The sequence below is a fragment of the Mustela nivalis genome (assembly GCF_964662115.1).
Source record: "Mustela nivalis genome assembly, contig: HAP1_SCAFFOLD_2388, whole genome shotgun sequence".
Lineage (NCBI taxonomy): Eukaryota > Metazoa > Chordata > Mammalia > Carnivora > Mustelidae > Mustela > Mustela nivalis.
Window position 1 is genome coordinate 38802 of NW_028134277.1, and position 21933 is coordinate 60734.

Consider the following 21933-nt stretch of genomic DNA (forward strand, 5'->3'; position numbering starts at 1 on the left):
GCTGCCCCACGCCTCTGTAGCACGTTGCGGGTGGGGGGCGGTGAGCACAGCCGAGTCTCCTCAGGCTGGCTCTGTGTGCAGCCCTGGCACGACCCACGACCTCCCTGCCTCCAGGTCTCCCCCTCAGGAGACAAATGAACTCTAGGACCCCCTTGAGTCTGACATCTGTGCCCCACAGTGAGCTGCAGACAGCCCCTCCCCCAGGATTAACACATAGCCCTCTGCCCTGGCCACCGGACAGGGCTCTCTGGAAGGGGGACTATCATTCTGTAAACACAGGTACTTAGCAGACACCCGAGCAGCAGGGACGACAACCAGTGCTGGACCTCAGCAATCCGGGGATGTGCAAAATCGTGTCAGGGCAAAAACGCTCCTGGCACAAAATCCAGGTGTGTTCTGTGCCCCCGCCTGCACTTGTGGGGGCAGTGTCCACAGGAGGCACTTTCTAGGCTGGGCCATGGATACAGCTCAGCCTCGAGCTGGTAAGGATTTACCAAATGCCAGGGATCCTCCCTGCTCTGCAAACACAGGATGGGGACAACCAAGGGCCAAGGGCCTCACATGGGATGCAGCCCGCAAGATGGGGACTTGAATGATGCCCACTCAGGCCCTGCGGCTGGCCTTGCTGGGCAGCACAGACCTCCCCACTTTGTGGGCTCAGCGATCCTCGTGGACCTCCCCACCTTGCGGGTACTGTCCTGTGGGGCTGAGCCTGCTTCTTGATGCGGCCTCTGTCCCTGGCCCCTGCCCAGCACTGTCCAAGCACGTTCCATGGGGATGGGCATGTTCTCCATCTCACCAGTCCACATGTGGCCACAAGGGACTCGAAAGGTGCCCGAGTGTGTGCTCCGTTCTGACTGAACACAAAGAGGCCGGCCTGGCTCTGGCCGTTGTCCCGGGCAGGCAGCTCGAGTGGATGAGGCCTCTCTAGTGCCTCTGTCCCTCTGTGTGTGTCTGTCATCACCTGAGTAGGACACTGGGCCCAGATCCTTCTCTGCTGGCCTGTCTCTCTGCTTCACCTCTCCAGGGCCATGCGCATGCACTTGACCCCGGGGGTCCCTGGCCTGATGTGGCTCTGCCTGCTCTGCAGGTTGGACATCCCTCCCTCCACCTTCTCAGTCAGAAGGCCACCTGTGGCCACTGCCTCCAGGAAGGCCCTCTGGAATAGTTCTGTCCTTTCAGAGGCCTCTCCCTACCTGTGCCTGTGTGGCCCCACAGGGCACCGCGCATCCACATCCCCTCTCCCCCAGCTGCCCCACAGAAGAGGCGTGTCCCCAGGCCCAGCTCTATACCCGAATGGGGGAGTGGGAACAGCTGCTTCTTGGGGCTCTGTAGGCAGAGGTCCACTGCCAGCCGTCAGCGTGGGGACACACACACTAGTAACTAGGGTCCTCAGGCCCAGTCGGGCACACACCGGTAGGGCCCCCAAAGCCTTGTCCTCGTAGGTGGGCCACCGAGACCCAGGGAGCGGCGGGCTTAGTGATGACGCTGAGGGTCACTGTGGGTGGGGCCTGCTGCAGACCACATGTGCACATGTGCACACATGTGCACACACACGTGCGGGCCCCCTCACCGGCTCAGGCTGTCAGAAGGGTCTCAGAGAGAACTAGGACCCTGTCCACTGCCTTTTCTCTGGCAGAGCCAGCCTCCCATGAAGAAGCCTCTGGGGGCGGGAAGCAATCTTTTCATTTCCTTGTGGGGGAAGAGACTCCAGGCTCAAGCTGGAGGAACGGGACTGGCCCATCCCCCCGCCCCCTGCCCCACTCCTGGCCTAGAGGCAGGCAGGCCTTTGGGGGCAGCCCCACTGCACACTCCGTGGCCGGACCTCGGCTCCTGAATGCTCAGTCCCACGGCCTCCTAGCCAGATCAGCCTGCCGAGGGCCCGTGCAGGAGGGAAGCAGAGGAAGTAGCCCCGAGGGGGCGGGGGTAGGGGAAGCAGGCAGCCCCAGGGTGCTGGCCAGGCTCACCCCAACACACGTCTCATCTCCCCATCTCCTTGGTGCCTACTCCCTACACCGACTATTGCCACCAGACACCTCCTGGCCCCCTCCTCGGCTCTGCCCTCCTCTCTCCTCACCCCTGCCGCCTCCAGCATCAACAAACCTCTCCCAGACCCAGCACTCAGGACTTCTCCATCTCTGCACCTTTGCCTGTGCGGGGCTCTGCGCCTGGGCTTGCTTCCCCCATGCTCCCCAAGATCGGCCTCAGCCCCGCGGGCTTTCCCGGGCAGCCCGGGGCCTTCTGCGGAAGAACAGGGCACTGCTACCTTAGATTACGGTCTGCAGGGCCTGGGGCAGGAGGGCCGAGCCGCGTGCCTGCTTCAGAACAGGCGGACGATAAACAAAGGAACAGGTAGAGGAAGAACAGGGAATGGACACAAATCGGTCTGTGGCCCCGAGCTCTCCCACCCGCACGTCTTCAGTTTCTACCTTCATCACCACCACCAGCACCACGTGCAGTGGCGTTAGCTGTGAGGCTAAAGAGGAAGCACTTCTATTTGCCAACTCTGGCTTTTGCTTCCTTTTCCCTCACGCCAGCCCCCGACTCCGATCAGGTCACACACCTGGAAAGCAGGTGGCTCTGGGCCCTGCCGCTCCGGGAAGAGCCAAGCCCAGAGGCTCTGTGACCAGGTTCCAGAATAGTTTCTGGTGCCCTCACGTCTCCCACCTCAGGGCTTTCCAGCAACCTCTGCGTTCCAGCTGTTCACACCAGGAGCAGCTCTGTCTTCTGCCCTGAGGCCACACACAGGCCTCGGCTTGGCCGTCTTAGCTTCCCAATGCCCCTCCCCAGAACGACCCGGAAGGGTGGAGAAGTGGAGATGAAGTGCTCTTTGTCTGTGCGCTCAGGGCTCGTCTCCCCTCCTAGAGGCTCTGAGGTGCTCCCGGGGCCTCTGTGTTCTTTGGGCGCGTCTCCAGATGTGTGACATGCCTGTGAGTGGCTTTAAGGCTCCTTCAGGCTGTGAGCAACTTGGGCAGGGGCCCCGCTTAATCAGTGCTGGTAAGGATGGAGCAGGGAACTCAGGAGACACCTGAAGGGGAGGGTGGGCTCCAGTGTGGGCCTCCCGCTTGCTTGTTGCAAACACGGTGCCTGTGGGCCGGAGCAAAGGGCTAGGTCAGCCCCATGCAGACCCGGCTCCCCAAGGCCACCGGGGGTGCTGAGGGACTGTGCTCAGCCCCGACCCTCAGCTTCCCCAGCCTGGGAGGGGGTTCTGTGCTCTGGGCGTGGCCAGCAGACCCCACTCCTGTCCTCAGAGTGGTCAGGACTCCCACACACGGGGGAGCTTGAAGTAGGAACAATGGCCAGAAGAGGCCCAGGACGGGCAGGTGGGGTGCTCAGGGAGGACGAGGCTGGCTCCCTGCTGGTCTTCCTGCTGTGTGTCCATGCCCAGATCAACAAGGGGAGTGGAAATCTGCCAGCTCTGCACCCCCGGCGACAGAAGGAGGCGCGCAGGATCCACCCAGCTGGTTGCCACCTGCATGTTCGGGTGCCGAGACATGGGCCATCAGCAGGACTCCTGCAGGGAGCCCCGACCAGCCAGAGAGGAGAACTCGGGGGATCTGAGAGCTGGGGGCAGGGGGCACGGGGACTCTTCTCTGGCCCGGGCCACGGAGCAGGGGACAGCATGGGGGCATCTGTGTGGAGTGGGGACCAGGAGGAGATGGGACATGGTGCCCTCGGTGGCGAGGTCCGCCCGCTTCCTGCCACATCCCGGGTGGTGCTGGAGAGCTGAAGGGGCTGTGGCCGACTGGCCTTTTAGGGAAAACCCTTTGGAAAAGTACTGAGCTCGCTGCACGGGCGGGAGACTGCACTCAGCTGAACCCAGTTACCGGGCAGCCTCTCCTTCCTCCAGGTGTCGTGGAGGAAGCCAGCCTCGGTGCAGGGCAGATGAAGGGCGTGGCCTGCCTGGGGCACCGGGCTTCTTCCTGGAGTGTGGGGCATGGAAATGTGGAAAGAAGATGCTATCAGACACCCCGGGGTTGGCTAGGCACCCAGAGCATGTGCCTGCCCTGGCGAGGGGTGGGGAGACCGGGCTGAGGACGAGCGTTTCCTAGAACACTGGGTACCTGGGAGCACAGAGCCAGCAAGTCGCCGTCCTTTCCTGCGGACTGAGAGGGCTGGGGGGCGGGCGGCAGCCTCTCCAACGGGCCCAGGGGCAGGAGAAGCCTCCCCGTCTGGTCACCCTCCTGCAGGTCACTGCCCCCATACACAGAGCAGTCAGAACCTGGGAGCCACCCACCACCCCGACAGCTGCTGAGGTCAGAGTGAACCCCCCACCCCGCCCCGCCCCAGCCCTGGGCAGGCCTGAGCAGCGGGGAAATGGAAAAGTGTACACTCACTTTCCTCGGAAAACAGTGGCTAAGGAATCAGGCACAAACCACAGCCAAGCGCACGGTTTCAGGGAAAAGCCTTGGCAGCAGTGATGGAGGGTCAGGGTGGAAAGACGGGCAGAGCCTGGTGAATTCCGGAGGCCTGGATCCCGGGAAGGTCTCAGTCCTGCTCTCTAGGAAGTTCCTAAAACCTCACACCTCCACCCAGGCAGACAAGCGTACTGGGTCGCACAGGCCACGAGAAAGCAGGCAGTGGAGGCAGCCCCCAGGGGTACTCAGAGCATCCTATGCCAGGCCTGCTAAACCTGTCAAGGAGCTGCTCAGGGCCAGTTTTGGGGGCCTCCAAGACTTCCACATTCCTTCTCTCCCCGTCTCCAGAGCTGACCACACCCAAACTTCATCCCTTTGCTGGGAAGGAAGCACCATAAAGCTGATCATGCATTTTTATACTTAAGTGAGAATGACTGCTATGTTGGACTCTCCCAGGAAATCTCTGGTCTGAATTTCCTTAAAGGGCAGAAGGAATTTTGCAGATGGAATTATGTCTGGGATCTAGAGATGGGGAGACGATCCTGTACTGTCTGGGGTTGAGGGTGGGTAATGTCATCTGGAGGGTTCTTATAAGAAGGAAGCAGAGGGAGGTCTCATGGCTGAAGAGGCCACAGCGGTGGCTTTGAAGAGAGGCTCTGGGAGACACGCTGTTTCCTCCCCTCCTCCAGCTTCAAGAGGCTGCCTAAGGCCTTCCTTTGCAATGAAACACATGATCTCCCGGAGCCTCCAGAAGGAACACAGCTGGCAGATCCCGTTGAGATTTCTGACCTCCGAGCCTGCGGGAGGACGGTTCAGGTGGCTTCACACCCCTGCATTTGCAGTAACCTGCCGCAGAAGCACAGGGAACTGATATGGAGCCGTTGGCAGCCCTGAAGCAGCAGGAAGGACATGGGATTTAGCAATCTTGGAACAGTTATGAAATCCGGTCCGTTTCCTCAGATTTGGTCATGCCATCCCCGCGATATTTCTGAGACTTTGAGGAACTGACGCAGAACATTTGGGGAGAAGGTGCCTCTCTTTTCCCAGAAGCCAAAGAGAGGTGGAATCCAGTAAGTAGCAGGCGAGTCCCCCCCCCTCCCATCCCTGTCCCCATTTTAATGACAAGGAAGTCTGAGGTCAGCCAAGGGGAAAAGGCAGGTGCAGAATCACACAGGTAGAAATGGCCAGTGCTGGGTTCTTTCTTAAGGGATTCCCCCTCCCAAGGTCAGACACGGCTCCAGCTCTGGGTACTGGGACAGCCCCAGGGACTCAGAGCCAGTCAGGTGCCCAGCTTCTTGGGGACTTGGGGAAGCTGTGTGCAGGCTTGGAGGTCTGGCTGCAGGAACAGTCCCCCGGGCCCCAGAAAGGTCCTGGCTCCCAACAGCTGTGACTTCCACGCTCAAGTTTGTCCTCAACACAGCAGAACCCCTCCCTTCCTCCTTTACAAGCAGGCTCCCCACCCCCGCCCAGTTCCCCCCGTCACTATTAACATCTCAGTGTTCTTTAAGTTGTGGGAAAACAGAAAGCTTGGGCTTGGTTAAAAATAGAGGAAATTGGCAGCTTTTTACCGAAGCCTGCGGGGGAGGCAAAGCCAACCGTATCCAGCTCCTACTATGATCTAAGCTGTGTGTGCGGAGTCACTCCCTCCACCTTCATGACAGCCTGCGAAGTGTCCCCGTCCCCCCCCCAGATCCCAGCCAGTCAGAGAGGTCTCAGCCTGCAAGCGGGAGGCCTGGTTCAGGCTGTGCACTCAGGTCCACGGGCCTGAATCAGCCCCATGGCGCCCCAGAAAGGCTCTGATGTGGGAGGCTGCGTGGAGTGTGGGCTGGGCCCCATTCTCTCCACTGACGCCTGAGAACAGCTGGTGGAGAGGGGTCGGCAAGCCCTGCGTGCCCTCTCCAGGCTGGCCGGAAGCAGGTGCGCCCCCAGCCCCCTTGGAGCAGCGTGGCAGGGGAGGCGGCTCAGGGGAGATGCCTCGGGGAGCAGCAAGGACCCGTGGTCCTTCCCCCTTGCTGCTGCCGCTGCCACTACCACACCTCTGGGCTGACGGAGAGGGAAGGAGGCGTGCAGTCCTGGGAGGGGTGGGGGGCTGCTGAACGCTGGCCCGGTCAGTGGGTGCACCCACTGACCGGGCCAGCGTTCAGCAGCCCCCCACGGCAAGCACGGGGACTGAGACCAGGCAAACGCAGAGCCAGAACAGAAGCGACAGCCAACTGCCAGGTCGGACTCTGGGGAAGGGGCCCCTGGGGGACTGCTCGGGGCACAGACAGCTGTCACACAGCTGTTTCGGGCATCTTAGGCAGAGCTAGGGGCCCCCTGAGTTCCCTGCAGATGGGAAACTGAGGCCCAGACAGAGGAGGGCCACACCTAAACTTTGTGTGTATCAGGGAACAGCTCTGCCTGCCAAACCCTGCAGGACAGAAGCAGAGAGAAGGGAACGCTCGGGAGGAGCTCCCAGGAAGCCCATCTGCAGGTGTCCGGGCAAGCACCCTCAGCGGGCAACACGTGTGTCCGTGCTGGCACACACAGCAGGCAGCCACGGCTCCCTTGTGCCGGGCCCCCTGCTCACCAGGGCTCCCCACCAACACCCTCCCCAGATGAGGACCTAGTGTGGCTGCTTGGGTGATCCCCAACCCCCTGGACCTCCTGCCTAAGGGGATCCCATCCAGGGCATGTCCACAAGCACGACCCACCAGTGTCTCCTCCCTGATCACCAGGAACAACGTGGCTCACGTCACTCCTGCTCGCCCTGAGGGCACCCCACGGCACCCCAACGCACCTAGGATCACGATTTCCCCCCCACCTGCTGCCACCCAAGTCCCACTTCTACCATCTGTCCATTGTGATGAGAGTCGGCAGAACTTGAGGGAGCCTGTTTTGGTGCCCCAGGCCCTTTGCATGTAACTGTTATCCCTGGAATGCTCTGACCATTGACTATCTACTCTAAAGGACAGACTTGGCCCCACTCACAGGCTGAGGCAGGAGCTGGCCAGCTGCGGGTGTTGGGACAAATCCCTGCTCCCCTCTTACAAGGACACACAAGGCTACATTCAGGCTAACCCAGGTTCCTGGGACCAGGGTCCGATATCCTAGGGGCCCTGGTTCCCATTTCCAGGGATAACCTCGGGGAGGCAAAGCACCAGACAAGGTGAACGCTTTCCCTTTTCCTCCTGAACACAGCAGATCCCTGACTCACCAAATGAAGGCACAGAAGCAAAAATTAGCCTTTCCATCCTGGGTAATTTTCCCATCACTCACACAGCAGAAAACAACCACCTTGCCATCAAGGAGATATATTAAGCTGTTTAATATCAGGTTTTCGGCTGGCAGATGTTCTAGAAGGGGAGAGAGAGAGGCCTGTCCCTGGCAGCTACTTTAGCATGACCTTTCAGCCATGAGGCCCACTGAGTATTTCCTGCTAATTCTGGCCCCGTGTGGGTGTGGGGGGGTCTGTCTCTTTAGTAAAACACGCTCATCGTATTCAGATCCTCTGGCATACGTTCATCCACCCAGACTCTCTGGATCTGACCCATGTTGCTGGAGCTGCAGCAGCCTCTGTGGGGCTCTGTGGCAGCAAAGGGGGCATGGCCACTCCCCCCATCAGTGCTCACCACACCCGTGGCACATGCACACCAGAGAAACTTTGAGAGTGAGGGCCACAGAAAGGCCTAGAAGAGTGGGGAGGCCCTGGTAGAGTCGTCATGGGGCTGGGAGACGCTGTGTAACACACTCACATGCCCTCAGCCCTGGAAAGCACACCTGTTCCACAAGAATCTGGAGGTATGACGCTTACAACAAGAACCAAGGCCAGTCATGAAGACACGGGGTGCACCGGCCTCTGCGGGGCCTGTTGGAAACTGCTGCCGCGACCTGTGAACACTGCCCCTGCTGCTCTCTCGGCAGCGTTACCAGTACTGCTGGTAATGGTAGCCCACACAGGTCATCCCACGGGGGGGATGTGAGCATCAAGCAACCCAGAAGCAGCCCTCCTGCCTCAGCCTCCCTGTGAGAGGCCGCAGCCTCCCAACGGTCTCCCCTCAACAGTGGGGCCAAAACCACGAAGAAGCCCAAGGAAGCTGGAAAGTTCTACGAAGAGCCCATGCCCGTCCCAGGCCTTGTTTCCTTCCAGAATATTCCACGAGGAACCCACACCCAGCCCTAGGTTGCATACCCTCCAGTTGTGTGGACCCGCCCTAATCATCTCTCCTGAGGAGAGCTGGTTGACCACACTCCTGCATCCAGCCGTCTTCCTGCAACCGCCAAGCCCATCGCAGCTCCTTTTTCTCTACTAATTCTCCTGGAGGAGATGGGAACCTCCCTTTCTGCATGGACAAGGGGAAGGAGGTGCTTGTGCTCACGGACCCCTGATAGTAGCAGGGGTGGCTTCACCACACCCTGGCGTCGGGCATCTGCCTCAGATTCCCACAGTCCTGGGCTTCCAACCTGTCCTGCTGTCCTTCCTTTCGCCTGTGTGAATGATGTTCTCACCCCACCTGCTCCAGACTCCAGGCAGCCCCAATCCCAGGCAGGATCCTCAGGGAAGACCCTGGCAGGACGTCGGTCCCAAGGAAAGGGAGCAAGAGTCCCAGAAACACCCTGGACCCAAGATCATACCTTCGGTCACAAGTTACCAACTAGCAGTTGTATTCTGTGTGGCCTCCAAGGCATTTGGGATGCTTCTCAATTAGTTACCACCATTTTTGAAATTTGAAAGTTAAGCAGAAAAAGAGAGCCATTATTATGAAAAGAGAGCTTATCCTGAAAATTGCATATTAGGACAGATGGTCAAGATCTGGTGAACACAGGCAGCTGCCCCTTCCGGTGGAGTCCGTGCCTGGCAGATTGCCGGCCCCCTCCCCCCTGCCAGCAGGCTCACACAACTTGCATGGTCCTTGTGGGCACTTGAGGGTGCAACCCACACTTTAAATGCAATGAACTCCCTCTAGCCAGCACACAAATGGCTTTGTTGGCCCTCCCAGGAGATGGTGGAGCAACCTGGGCCCCAATGGGATACCCGAGCCCTGGCATCATCAGGATGGTCATCAAGAACGTGGATGCTGGGTGCCTGGGTGGCTCAGTGGGTTAAGCCTCTGCCTTCGGCTCAGGTCATCATCTCAGGGTCCTGGGATCGAGCCTCACATCAAGCTCTCTGCTCAGTAGGGAGCCTGTTTCTCTCTCTCTCTCTCTCTCTCTCTACTTGTAACCTCTCTGTCAAATAAATAAATAAAATCTTTAAAAAAAAAAAAAAGGAAGAAGAAGAACATGGATGTTCCTCGTGAATTTTCTTGAGGTAGCCTGGCTTTCAAATACTCCTCCACCAGGAACAGATTTTCATGTGCCACTGAAGGCCTTAATTATTTTGGTAGCATGGTCTTTACTTTATGCAACAGGAAACTACAGTCGGTGGGGGGGCGGTGGTCAATCCAGCTCCTGCGAGTTTTATAAATAAAGCTTTACTGACAGCCATTGTTTGGCTGCTTCTGGGCTCGGAGAGCAGACCCAAGGAGCTGAGACACAGACCATATGGCCTACAAGACTTAAAATACCTATCAGCGGGCCTTTTATAGAAAAAGTCGCCTGATCCCTGAGCCATGCAGGAGAGGCCAAAGTCACCTTCTTTAGGAGCATTCTTTGGTGTCTGTGTTTCGGTTCCTTGTTTACAACACTAAAGCTCACCGGGGTAGGAATGATCTGATGAGGGCTGGGAGAGGGAGGACTGGGGACACCAGGGAGAGGAGGGGCTGGGGGGCCAGACCCCTAGGTTGCTCACTTGCCTCGATGGGGAGAAAGCCCAGAGCAGTCCCCCACAGTTCAGCCCACAACACCCCTGGGAGGAAACGCTGCATTTTCCGCCAGAAACCTGGTGCTGCTCCCTCCAGCACAGACCCGTCCCGGCACCAGGCACCCCCGTCCCAACTGGTCCCCAGCACTTACTTCATGGGTTTGAACAGCGCCTGCCCATAATTCTGGAATGTCATGATGAGTTTGAGCTGCGTGCCCCCCGACTTCATGGCTGCAAGGGAGAGGGAAAGAGACACGGGGTCACGTGCTGCGTGCAGACTCCCCCCTCTGTGGGCAAGTGAGACCAGCTCCCACCCTGGTCCCACAGCCCCACCTGGACCTCTGGGTGTGGCTGAGGGCCCCCATACTGCCTGGAAAGTTTGGGGTTTCCTGCAATAATGCGGATACACACTCCCACCTGACATCAGATGCTGGGGCAGAATCTCTCAGATGGTCTGAGCCACGGCCAGAGGGCAGCTTCTGGGAAGGCTGGCCACGTACATGCGCCCACCGGCAACACCCCCCTGCCCAGACACCTGCATGACCTACTCACCCACCTGCCCCACCCCACACCACTGCTTGCCCCGTCTGAGTTTCTGGGGTTCTACAGGAAGCCTGAGTGGGGTTAGTCTGAGGAGACCGAAGGCCCCACTCATCACAGGGGGCTCCACATGGATGCTATGGGGGATGGAGGACTCCAAAAGCATCATGGTGGCTTCTCACCTGCCACGCCAGCTCAGAGGCTAAAGAATTCTGAAAATGTCTGCTCTTCCCCCCAGACTGTGGCTCTCCTTTATGCTGATGGAGCTGAAGGAAGGAGCACACTCAAGGGTTTCCATGAACCGTGGGGTGAGAGGTTGGGCCTGGACTGTGGCCCCCTCAGGAGCCGAGCTGGCTCGCCTGCCGCACCTCCACATGGTGAGGGCTCCAGACCATGGGAAATGGGCCACACGGCCTGTTGCCTCCATGCCAGGCACCAGCTGTGCCACTGTTGCCAGAGGAACAAGGGACAGGCAAGGTATCCCCACCAGAGTCTGCGCCCGTGTGGCAGGACAGACTGTAAAGTGTAAACATGGAGATGACCTCAGGCTTCTGTGCAAGAGGGCAGCAGGCTTGAGGGGCCCTCGGAAAGGCCTCTCTGGGGAGGTGACACTTACGCCGCTCTCAGCGAGGACAGAGACTGGCCCGAACACACAGGATTTGAAGAAGGAGGGAACCAGGCACAATCACAGCCTGAAGGAAGGTCCTGAGGTCCACCCAGCCCAGTGGGTAGGAAGGAAGTGGGTCCTTTCCACAGGGAGGGAGTGGTCGGCGCTGGGCAGCAGAACGGCCAGGAACCAGGCCCATGCCGTCCCCCACCACAGAGGGGGCTGGCTGCGAGGATGGAAGGTGGAAGCCGGGGGAAGGAGGCTAAGGCAGCCAGAGTGGACACCGGTGGCTTGGATGGCAGAGATGGGGGAAATGGAAAAACTAAAGAAATACCAGGGGGTCCAAGGAACCATGTGGGGGTAGGTGTGGGGTGTGGAGGGAAGAGAGGAACCTAGGTGGACTCCAGCCAGAGCAGTGACGGATGGGGAGGAACGTGCATGGAAGTGAAGATTGAGGCCAGGTGAGTAGCGATGAATGAGGGGCGCCATGCTGCGGGAGCCACATGGGGGTGGGTGCCTGCTCGGTGCCTGCTTGGCCCCCTTCATGGCGCCGTGGTGAATGTCAAGACACGTAAGGATAATGCATGACTTAATCTGTCAGTTCTACAGGTCGACCATACGCAGCTAGACCAAGCGGAGTTGGGGTAGGGGGACCATCACATTTGCCTCGAGCGGCTGCTACCGCCAGCAAGCGGGTAATGCTCGTGAAGCATCTAGAATGGGGTATGGGGCAGGGCCCATGGCCTGTTCAAGACTGTCACGGGACTGCAAAGGAGGACCAGGCGTCCTGAGCTCCCTGAGCATCTTGGGTGGCTCTCGTGGCCTCTGGGAGGGCCAAGGCCCAGCCCCACTCCTGGGCTCCCGACCCAGCCACTTGCTCATTCCTTCCTCTGCAACGTCTGTGGCCGGGAGAGCCTGGCTGCCTCGGACGCGCCCTGGTCTCGGGGTCCAGCAGGTGGAGCTGAGGGCACCGGTGCCCTAGACCAGTATGTGACTTGGGTCTGTGGGAGGCTCTTGCAGCCTCAGAAAACAACCTCCACCCCCCGACAAATTCCACTTTGCTCCAGAACACTGGAAATAAGGTAAAAAGGTGCAGCCCTTGGGAGGGGGGGATCCCACGGAGAAGTACAATGCACGGGGAATCCCACGGAGGGAATGCTACGTAGTCCTCATAACGGTACCAGAGACTCTCGAACGATGTGGCAAACTGCTCCTTATCTTATCATTAAGCAGAGCAGCTTAGGAAGCGTGTGTGCTGTGTGAGCTGCCTTTTCTGGAAGGTGTGTATGCAAGCACGTGAGAAAATCTGGATGCCCAATTAAGAAGCCCCAGCCCCAGCCCAGTGCTCACCCCCTACGGGCAGAACCACAGAGGGTTCTAATTTCCTTTTTTCCCTTATCTGTGCTTTCTAAATTTCAATAATGAACATTTATTACGTTTTTTAATAAGATGAAAACAGAAGTGATCATTAAGAAAATTAGTGGCCTGATTAAGCCCCATTCGATGTCCCCATTTCCATGTAATAACTGGGGTCACACATGTGCTGTCGGGGACAGCACATCAGCTCTCTCCAGGGCCTGCAATCCTGGTTTTCTTGAATAATAAATTATTATGCAAATCTGGTCGGTTGAGTCATTCTTGTTCTGGAAGCAGATCTGAGTGCCCTGCTGACCTGTGTTTTCTGCTGCATTACCAGTTCCTCTCCACGGACCAAGCAAGTAACTAGAAATTAATGGGCCTTAGCATCTGCAAAGGCCAGGCTTTTGCTAGTGGCCCTGGACACCACCTTTCTCTTGTCTGGGGACATGTGCCTTCCCACTCGGGGCCACTATTCACTCTGCCAAGCTGGGGTTGACAACTTGGAGACATCTGGAAATCAGGTACGGGCAAAGCCCACATGCAAATGGCCAGCAGTCATGGCAAAGGCCAAGTGTTCCTCTGGGATGGGTGGGAGGCAGATGCTCCCACAGGTCTGTGCTTGGGGTGAATGTCCTGGCTCTGCTGTCACCAATGGGCCTGGGGAGAGGGTTAGGGCCAAGGGCCCCGGTGGCAGAGCATGGACCCTAACCAGCCCTTGAGAAGGAGGGTGTGAGTTTGGGGTTTCTTCCTGAAGTCAGACTTGAGAAATCTGGCCTGCACCCGTGTCGGAGAGAGGCCGTGGAAGCGGAGGCCAACTTCTGGGAGAAGCCAGGTGTGCAGCAGGGGTCCCGTGTGAGAGCTGGTGGATGTTCCCTCACCTGGTTGGGTCTCCATGTTTCTCAGGGGACAGAGGCCTGTTGAAACATGGCTAACCTCCGCCCTGGGGGGCACCTGACTGAGCAGTGAGCCCACTGTGGGCTCGTGGACGCACTAAGGCCTCCAGTGGCCACGTCCCCAGAAGACACTCACCCCAAACAAGCCCCATTAGCCAACTTCTCTCCATCTCCACGGCCCCACCCAAATCTGGGCCTCACTGTCCTCAAATCACCAGCACCCACGAGGGGCACCTAACTGGGGGTCTGGTTCCCTCAAACCCCATGGAGGGCACCTGTCATATACGCTCTCCCCTCCCCTGCTTGCCTCCTGCAGGCACATCCCACCATCCAGACCACGGATGTCAGCTCTGTCTTTCCTGCTGTCCCTCCAGAGCCATATCTGCCAGCTACGCGTTCATATATGGTATCAATTAGCACGGACTACCGATCATTAATGACATGCACCAGTAGTTATACACGCTCACACACACTAACAGAACTAATATGCTAATGTTTGCATATTTGTATGCCACGAGCACTAAGACATCTGGACACCGGAGAGTTTGCTGTCTTTCCCCAGAACACAGCTCCCCTCAGAAGACCCAGAATGGGAACTGCATTTCTTAGGGTCCTCCTAGGAAGGGTCGAGTAAACCAAGCACCAAGAGCAGCCCCAGGAGAAGAGAGACAGACCCAAAAGGAAAAGGGGTGCCATCCCGGCCGGGGAACTTGATGGCACCACACCAAGGAGGCGTGAGCGCTGGGAGACACGGGACGCTGGGCTCTGTCCTTAGTTCATCCCGCGTTGCACACCTCGGTGCTGGAAGGGACAAGTCACTTGAATCACTCAGCAACTGGTTTCCCGTGGAAGCCAGGATCAGCATCGCCAGGCTCCCCATTTCTAACAGGAACCCCCAACCCATGTTTTGGTGAGCCACCTCTTTTAAAGGAAAGAAATCTGCTTAAGAGACTGGTGGCCCACGCAAACACGCCCACGTGTAAAGCACTGCCAGGCCACCCGTGGGGGCTTCTGTCACCTCCTCTGAGAAGTGTGAGCCATGCCTGTCCTCAGGGATCATGGCCAGGCAAGTGGTCTGAATTTTTTCCCAGCCCTGCCTTGTCTCAAGGCCCAGGATGGCTCAGATCTGGGGGATGAGATGCCAGGAGCCCTTAGGTCAGCCATGGTCTTCCTTGCCCACCCCAGACGCCTCCCCCCGATCACAGTGTTCTAGAGCCCTGGGTACCATGCAGAGCCCCTTCTCCTGCCCCTGGGCCTTGAGAGACATGGGCCCTCAGAGAGCAGCACAGTGTGTGTCTATCTGTCCATCATCAGGAGACACCCCGGGGCTGGCCTTGAGGGGGTTGCTACGAGCCAGGGACTGGAGGAGACTCTGAGGGCTGGGGTCCTCCTGCTCGGCCTGCTGTGAGACCTTGTCAGGCCTCCACCAGACGTCAGTCCCTCGCATGCACGCCCAGGATGCTGGAGCAGTAACTGCACTGCCCCCGCTCCCGCCCCTCTCAAGACTGCTGTGTGGCCACTCACTTTTATCATGATAATTAAACTGACTTAAGGGAGGAAAGAGGGCACTGCCCCAGCAGGCATCCGGCACCCTCCCTGGAGCTAGAAGGAACACCATGGGAACACACCCAGCAGAGCCCAGCTGTTGTCTGCTGGAGATGGAGAAAGCAGGTGCCCAGGGCCCTTGACTGGGCTTTTGTTCTTGATCTTGGACTAGACGGTTGCAGGGAAAACTGAGGAGGCGCCCAGCTATTTGCCACCTTCCGCCTGCCTTGCCTGCAGTCTTCCCTCCCGTCGGTCTGGGGTGGTCTGTGTCCTTCCTCCCAGAGGACCTAGTGCCTCCGGCAAACTGAGCATTTTCAGTTGTCGCCCCCGCCCCTCCATGCGGGAGAGCCAGGACCTGGAGACTGGGACCCACTGCCACCACCCAGGGTGGGAGGGGGACTGTGAGCTCTCTGGGGCTGGAACTGCCCTCCTGAGGAGCCGGCCTCTAACCAGTTAGGGCGGCACCCAGGCCCTCAGGCAGCTGCCCGCCCTGGGCTGCCCCAGCCGCAGTCGCTGTCCCCGGGAGCTTGTGACCGTCAGTCCTGGATGCTAGCTAGATGGGTGAGCGCCCAGGACTCGGGTCCTGGGGACCACAGCTCCTTTGTTCAGGCCCTGCCACAGCTGTGTCCCAACCCGGGGGGAACAGCGGTGGCATCTCTCAGCCAGAGGCCGTCTGAGTCCTCTCCGAGTCGGTGTGACTTCTTTTCCCTTTCCAGCAATCCCTGCTACAAAGCAGTTAATTGTGTCATTCATCCTTTGCACCCGTAATTGTGCACGAGAGCTACTTAATGATGCCCGGCCGGAGCCGAAGGCGCCGCGTGCCTGATCTCAGACTGAACAGAGGTAGATAACGTCCCGAGCCTGTTTAAAGGCAGTGAACGGCCATTACAGAGCAGCCAGGAGCCCGGCTATAAATAAACCTGCCCGCAGCGGCTGCTGTACCAGAGGACACACGGGCTTCGCCACGCGGATCCAGTGGCTCTGAATAGGGAGAGTGAGCGGGACTCTTCCCGCAGGAAGCTCTGGAAAACTTGCAGGCGCCGTTCCCAGTCCCAACGGTGTTTCTGGGCTCGCCCCTCCTAGGGACCACTGAAGCTAGACGGTAAGGGGACAGAGACCTGAGCTGGGAGCAGGGCCTCCCTTTCCAAACTGGCCCAGCCAGCTCTGCTAAGCCAAGGGCCCATTAGGGGCTGCTGTCTCCAGCTGGGGCTTGGGTCAAACATCCGACTGGATGCGGAGGCAGACACAGCCTGGAAAGCATGCATCGCGAAGAGATGCCGGCAGCCCAGCCCAGGGCCGGCCCCTCCCCTGCTGCTCCCTGTGGACCAGGCCTTTTCACAAGCGCAAACTCATTGGGGAGCTCACCGAAACAGCAGGGAGAGCGGGGTAAAGGCTTCCACAGGCTCGTCCGCACAGGCTGCTGCGGTCAAGGAGGCCCTGGCCTGCCCCCGAAACCCTCCACCCTCCCCGCACACCGACACCTACTGGCAGGGATGCTCTTTGGGCTCTGTTTTCACCTTCCAAACAGCTGCAGGTTGTTTGTTCCCTGAGCGCTACGGTGAACTTGGCCACGTTTGGGAATTCCCGCAGCCCCGTGTCCACCCCAGACCCTGCCCTTGAGTGGGGACCCGGCATGCACAGGGTGCAAAGATCTAGTTACTACTTATAAGCTTGGTCACGGGCACCGTCTTATCAGAACAAATGCAAGGTACCCGAGCAGCCACAAGCCCACTTGACAGATAGGGAAACCAAGGCAGAGAGGGGAGCCACGGACAGCTGTGGAGCGGGATCTTGTAACATTGTACTTCCCTGAAAACCATTTCTAAAGTTTCAAACATTGCTCTTGTTTTCCCAGAAAGCCCAGCCCCGCCCTGCTGCCTTGCATGACTAACGCCTACACTTTGTTTAAGCCCCGGTCAGACGTCTTTTCTTAGACAAGGGGCTCCATACCTCTCCCAGAGCCACGTGAATCGTGTTCAAGGCATTTAGTCTTCCTTACCGCGTCTCTGTTTCCTGTCCCCCTGCCCGGGCCTCTCAGGTCAGCAGAGACGTCTTACTGAGGCTCATTCATGCTCGTACCCACTACCCAGAAAGGGGTCTCCAAGGCCAGGGGTGTCCGAGGAAAGCTGCTGAACGGGTGAACGAGTCGGTCAAGTCCCTGGATACTTCTCTAATGGCCCTGTCTACTCTCAGGAGTGAAGGGGGGCACCCCGGCCGTGCCTGTCCATGGGACAATCTCTGTCGTGCACACAGACTGCTTCCCAGCACCCCCAGAAGGCTGTGGCATCTGCAGGGAGGGCAGGAGGGAGTCTGGTCTTCACACGGGGAGGGCCGGGGATGCCTGGGCTCTGGGGAGATGCTCAGACCCCTCCTGTGCATCAGCTAAGAAAGGATACCCCGGCTTATTCCTGCGCACTCCCCTTCACGAAGGGGGGCGATCACGCGCTAGACAGAAGCCACATAGCCAGGCAGGTGCCCCAGAGACAGCTCAGTACTGGGCAGAAAGAGCCAAAAATAGTGCTGAGAGACGTCTGGAAAACCCACTTGCCAGCTGCACTCCCCTGTCTCAGCGAGTGGACGAAGCCCCAGGACACGGGGACCCGTGCGGCATCAGTGTTGTTTAGAGGAATACCAAGGAGATGGAGTCTGACTGCCCGCTCTACACATTGGGAGGGGACAGGATCTACCCTCACGTTACCCCGGCTGGCCTCCGTCCACCCCACTCCTGGCTGTGTGTCCCTAGGCCAGCTCCCTGCAAAGCCCCCAGGACTGTTCTTTCCACAGCCCGTCCCTCACTGCCTCCTCAAGCCACCGGTGACTAATGCGGACCTTCACAGGCAATCGCCTACAGGCCCAGGAACAATGGCACCGAACCTCCACGCTCTGAAACCACTGGGGACACATTTCCCTGAAATCAGTAATTGGATGCCTTTTTTCTGTCCAGTTCAGCAGATCTCAAAGTGCTCAGCAATGTGGCCTCTGAATTACTAAAGTGAACAGGCCTCTGCCTGAGACAGAGCTGAGCCCTGATCCCTGCCAGTGCTCAGGAAGTTGAAGGAGTGGCTGGTGGAGCTCTGCCCTGTCTCCCTGCTGTGCTGAGGGAGTGGCCCCGGCCTCCAGGGACACAAGCCCCCTTTTCACCCCTGGAGCGGGGAGACCTGTCCTCCGGAAAGTGCCTCTCCTCGGGTGGATAAGCAGAACATAGCAGGAAGGGCTGTGTGGCATCTGTCCCTCCCTCACTGACCTAGCGAGGGCAGCGGTAGCCCCTGGACCACCCGGACAGCATCGAGGGTGTCCCTCCCCTCCCTTTGAGGCCCTGCAGGCGTGTCCCTCTAGAAGACTGCCCGTTTTGGTCACTCCAGAGATAACATTCCATCAAGGTGCAATGGCTCCCCAGCTGCCCTGCAAAGGACAGCCAGCCCCCAGCACCCTGACGCCCTCGGGAAGCTCGGGGAGGGCACCTACCCACACTGGTTATCTTCTGAGCACCGAGGTCGCGCAGGAGAGCTTCGATGGCTGGGTTATGCCTGGAGTAGAGTTCATACCGGTTAATGCCGATGTGGAACTTGAGCCAGTTGGGGTAGGAGTCCACAGCCGCCTCCCCCGTGGGCAAGAAGTCTTCATTTTCAGTGCCTTCACGTGGCCTACAGGACATGCAGAGGACCCAGAATCAGCGGGGAAAGAATGGAGTCGTTCCAAAGCCAAGGTTCTAACTGTGGATCCAGACAAACGTTGATGTGTTCACAGATGCCTCTGCCCAAACAGGACCTTGCGAACGTCCCTACTTTTTCTGCAGCTGTTGTTCTACTAACTAATAACATATCTAAACTGTAATTCTCACTTACCGTCAGGAGACGTCCAGACAGCTATCACTAAAATCAAGACCGACCCAGAGCGTCCGTGCCAGGCCCTACCGCGTCTGCCCTGGGGTCACGAAACAGCCCAACAAGTGTGATGTCAGCTTGGGGTCTGAGAGGCTGTCAGCTCTTCCTGGGGACAGATGAGCGAGCCATCTTTGACCACGAACCGTGTGCACGCCGGAGACACACCCCGCCTGTCAGAAACCTTCCCCGGGCGCTCTGTTTTGCTTCCAACAACCAAAGGGAGAAATGATGCAAGAAGCTAAATTTGATTTTAACGAGAGCAGTCTTGGGTGGGGAGCGAGGAAAGAGGTAGGCACTCGCTCCAGCTGAGACCCGAAGTCAGGACCTGCCGCCCACATGGCCCTGACATCTCTGGAGGCAACGGGCCCCTCTGGGGGAAGACAGAGCCTATTTGCTGCTGAGCCAAACGGAAAGTGGAACTTGTCTTAGCTCCAACCCACCTGCAGACGAGATCCTTCTGGCCCCAAGTCCTCTCCCACAGGGGCCACATCCTGGACCCCCAGTCCTGGGCTCTGTCTCTCCTGTGAGGAGCCCTGAGCCTGGCCCACTGCTCTGATTCTCAAGTTTCTGAGCATTTCCTTGAACCTGGCCAGCACACAAAGCTCAGAGGCCACCAAACACTTTGGTGTATTTAGATGGAAAAGCCTGGGCCTGGTCAAATTTCAGGGTAGAAAGGATTTTTATGCGACGGCCTTCCCCCTGCATGGCAGGGGTGATATCTACCTGCAGCAGGTATTTGTTCTGGCCTTGCTGCTAGTTAATATTTCACTCCAGGCTGCAGCATGGGCTCATGCTGGTCTGTGTGGCTGAGGAGGGCCAGGGGGAAGGGTTTAAGCCAGGACAGTTTAAAGAGATGCTCCTGAGGATGCTTCTCCCCTTCTATGAAGATGTCACCCAACACAGATGGCAGGGTTCCAAGGGCAGCTGCTTTGGGCACCCCGGTTGGGAGAACCCTTTTGTTATGCCTCACTGGGGCCAGCACGCCCCTCTGCTAATTTTGTTCTCAGCCACCAGCTTACAAGACTCATTAGGCTTCTGCAGACTCTCCTGACGTGTCCACCAGAGTAATGTCCCCGAGCATCTGAAAGCTTGGCGCCAGCACCTCCCCAGGGTAAGGTTAGGGACAGGCCCTCCCATTCACTCCCTTGCCAGCTTGTGCATGCACTGCCTGACTTAGTTTCGGGAGCCAGGACCCCGCAGGGACCCTGCAGGCCACCCTGCCCTCCCGCAGAGTCAGCACCGACCCTCCCTGGACTCCACAGGGAGCAGCTCCCAAACCACCCAGCAGCCCTTCTCAAGGAGGCAGTCGTTCTGGAGACAAAGGCACTGCCCTGAGCAAGAGGCAGCATGCTCTCCTGCTCCACAAACCTCCCTTGCTGGAGAGGGGTGCTGGGGTGGGGGTTGAGCACTCTGCCAGGGGGGTTCCTGCCGGTTCCCGAGCCCCTGGGCCTCTTTAAACGAGGCCTGGGATGTGCAAGGCCATTTCCTGGGAAGGCGAGCACAGATTAACAGCTCCTTGACGGTGTGGGGCCTGCCAGCACCCACCCTGAGCTGCCCTCCGCCTCACTCACCAGTCAGGATTCTCCGCGGCAGCCTTGGGGTTGAACCTGATGTCGCTGTTCACATTGAAGAGGACGTCGTCCTCCGTTAGCGGTGGAACCGGCACCTGGTAGAGTGGGTGTTCAAACAGCCGGGCCAGGAGAGAGCTGTCCCCGCTGGGGCCAGGGGGCGGCGCCGACCGACGGAGTCCGGGGTCTCGGAGCAGCGGCCGGTGCGCGGGATCGCGGGGCCGGGGACCGCCGGAATTCTGCCCCTGCAAGGCGCTTTCGGCGGGTTCGGCTGCCGCGGGCAGTTTCTCCAGCGAGTGGGATGTGAGATTGGAGGAAGGGTCGGAGCTGAAGTCCTGCAGGATCCGCAGCGTGTGTTTGTTGGGCCAGCCCGCGTCGCCGGCTGCGGAGGAGGCGGCAGGGGGCTCCCCCGGGCGGCCCCGCGCCTTGGCCCAGGCAGGCGCCGCCGCCTCGACCGCGGGTTGCGCGCACGAGCAGCCGGGCTCCCCCGAGGGCCGCACGGCGCGCCGCTCCAGTTTGGGCAGCAAGTCCAGCACGATGTGCAGCGCGCAGGCCACCAGGAACACCATCAGGATGAGCACGCGGAACCTGCGCACCAGGATCATCTTCATGGCCGCGCCGGAGAGCGCGGCCTGGGACTCCGGGCGCCCTCCCAGAGCGCGCTCCACCGGTGCCCCAGCTAGCCTCGGCTTGGCACGAACGCAGTGCCGAGGCACAGGTCAAGGTCCATCTGGCGTCGGACAGCTACCAGCTCCAGGGTTGTCCCCCCGCCCACACCACGTGTAGGGCGCCCACCGCCAAAGAGTCCGCTCGCCCGGCCATCTCTGGCCGTACCCTCTCGTCTCTTCGGAGTGGCCGCGCCCTCAGCGGCCGGGCCCAGAGGCCCTGGTCCACGGAGCTGGGTGCGCAGCCGGGTGAGGCACCGCGCACTCAGCGGCCGGCTTGGGGTCTCTGCGCTCATCCGGCGCGCTGGGGCCTGACGCGGCGGCCCATCTAGGCCAGGGCGCGGCGGCCTGTGGGTGGCGGTGGAGATGGCGCGGTGCAGTCCCCTCCGCGGCTCCGTGGGCCACGCCAAGCGCCGGGCCGGCCAGGCGGAGAAGGGGCGGCTCCTTCGGGCAAGGCTCGTTTCTCTCACGCAGCGGTCCGGAGGCTGGGACCTGGAGGGGGAGCAGGGCGCAGAGCCGCGGGGACAAGGAGGTGGTAGGCACGGGTCTGGGGGGCGCTCGGAACGGCCGGGGAGGTCCCCGGGCAGGTGCAGCTGCCGTCCCCGGAGCGCAGTGCCCGCGCGGCCGAGCCTCTCGGCGCCCCGCGCCCCGGCCAGCAGATATCCGAGAGCCGCGGAGCCGCCCCCCGCGTCAGCGCCCGCAGATTGGCGGAGACGCAGCCCCGCGAGTCAC

The 21933-nt window shown here is 59.5% G+C and overlaps 1 pseudogene across 1 annotated transcript in view; it reads right to left on the bottom strand.

The window, feature by feature from the left end:
- The window catches only part of LOC309858424 (extracellular serine/threonine protein kinase FAM20C-like), a 36165-nt pseudogene extending 14870 nt beyond the window's left edge, over positions 1 to 21295 (bottom strand). Inside the window, exons 1-3 of the transcript in view lie at positions 20540 to 21295; positions 18550 to 18728; positions 10293 to 10371 (exon numbers count right to left, since the gene is read on the bottom strand). The product of the transcript in view is annotated as an extracellular serine/threonine protein kinase FAM20C-like (transcript). The remainder of the gene's footprint in view (positions 1 to 10292; positions 10372 to 18549; positions 18729 to 20539) is intronic.
- Positions 21296 to 21933: the final 638 nt, after the last annotated feature.